The sequence below is a fragment of the Colletotrichum gloeosporioides genome, assembly GCF_011800055.1.
Source record: "Colletotrichum gloeosporioides strain Lc1 chromosome Unknown consensus_39, whole genome shotgun sequence".
Classification (NCBI taxonomy): domain Eukaryota; kingdom Fungi; phylum Ascomycota; class Sordariomycetes; order Glomerellales; family Glomerellaceae; genus Colletotrichum; species Colletotrichum gloeosporioides.
In genome coordinates this window covers 103,655-105,902 of record NW_025544684.1, presented here as the reverse complement: position 1 = coordinate 105,902, position 2,248 = coordinate 103,655, and positions in this window count along the sequence as shown.

Below are 2,248 nucleotides of genomic sequence, written 5' to 3'. Positions count from 1 at the left end.
TTAAATAGAATTCTATATAAGTTTTAAAATATTTCCCTCTTATAATATAAAAAGTTTAACTTTATTTTTAAGAGATTTAGTTTATATAACTTTAAAGAGGACCCCTATTTCTTCTAAAACTCTAATAAAAACTTATAATTATATTCTATATTAATAACTTCTTTATTTAATTATATAAAAATAAAAAAATCAAAGTTTATAAAGTTATTAATAAAATTAAATAGATATATAAAACTAAAGAGTAAGAAGATATTGAATAATACTTAGAAATAAAACTTATTAAAAACTAAAAAGTTGAAAATATCTTTTTAGTTTATAATTTATATATTAAGAAGGTTACCTAGAAGGTTAATATATAAGATACTACTTATTTATTAATATTACTTTTTTAAATAGAATTAAGAAGAACTTAAAATAAATAATATTATAAGAAGTTAAAACTTATAAAGAAATAGTTATACTAATACTTTATATAGTTATAATTATAGTTATGAATATTATATTTATAAGAATACTTTTATTTTAATTTATTATAAATCTATTTTTAGAATATCTAATTATTATAAAACAAATTATATAATACTTATATAGAACTTAATACTTTATAATTTATTTTAATATCTTAAGAAATAAATAAGCTTATAAATATTTAAATTCTATAGCCTCTAGCTGTTTATAGTAACTGTTACCTACTTAAAGCAACAGACCTCCTAACTCTACCCCTCCTGAAAATATATACAGCCTTTAGTTATATAATCCTCTCCTAACTATAGCTATACTTATATATATATATTAGTTAACCTTATAATATTTAACTTCACTTTAATAATAATATAGTTTGTAATTACTTAATTACTTAATTACTATAGACTACTAAACTATTAACCTATCCTCTCTCTTATATATTACTTATATTACTAATACTATCTCTATTACTACTTTACTATCTACTATTAAGTTATTACTATTATTATCTTCTTATTTAATTAAGTTACTTAATACTTTTATAGTTATACTATTATTAGTAATACTCTCTCTATTTAGTATAAAATATACTTATTAATAAGTTTTAGAGGGCTACCTCTACTTTAATATTATAGAGGGCCTATTTAAAGAAAGGCTATACTATAAGATATATAAGGACTCTATCTACTTCTATTGCTAAATTTATATACCTATTATTAATTAAAGTTTATATCTTAAGGTCCCCTATAAAGGTATTAATAAGAGCTCTTTTAAGTATTATCTGAATTATATATATACTCTTTATATATATTAAGTTATATAAAGAAAGAGAGGCTTTTATTAATTTAATTAAGATTAAACTCTATAATAAACTTTTATATATTATTTATATTAATAGGTATATAAAGCTTATAGTATCTATATCTAGGTTTAGGTACTGATATTATAAAGGTTTCTTATAGGTTAATAAAGAAGAGGAAGAGGGAAAGGTATAAGGCCTTATATATAGTAAAGTTTTTATACTTCTAAGTTCTAGCTATAAAGACCTCTAAAGGTAACCTCTTTAGTTAAGAAGTTATCTCTTATATAGTAGCGTTCACCTTACTAAAAGGGTTAGTAAAGCTATTATTAGCTATAAAAGCCTTAGTAACCTATTTAGCCCTAATATAATTAACCCTATTATATATAGTACTACTAGCCCTATACTATATAGCTAGCATAATTACTATTCTACTAATCTATTCAGCTAAGGTATATATTTAACTTTATATAAGGGTTTACTTACTAGTAGAAATATATAAGGTTTCTATACTATTTTCTTTAACTAGTAGAGAGTATAAGTTAAAATACCCATATAGTATTTCTAAAATTATACTTATATATAGGCTGAATTTTACTATAGTCTTTTTATAGGGGGGCTATATTATAGCTACAAACTTAATAAATATTTAAATTCTATTCATAACTATAAATACTTCTTTTATAAGTAATAAAACTATATATTATTTCTTAGAAAAGTATTTTATAATACATTTTAGAAACTTAATTTAATAAAAAAGAACTTAAGAAATAATAATTATTATTTTAACTATTAGAATAAAACTCTTAAGTTTAATAGAAATAATAAAAAGAATAATAACTTTTTAGAAACTATTTATGAATATTAAAGTTAAGTTTAATAATATATAGAATATTTATTATAGAAACTAATAAATAGTTAAATTTATTTTAAATAAAGAGAGAGAATAAATATTTATTTAAAGTTAATTAATATTTATAAAAT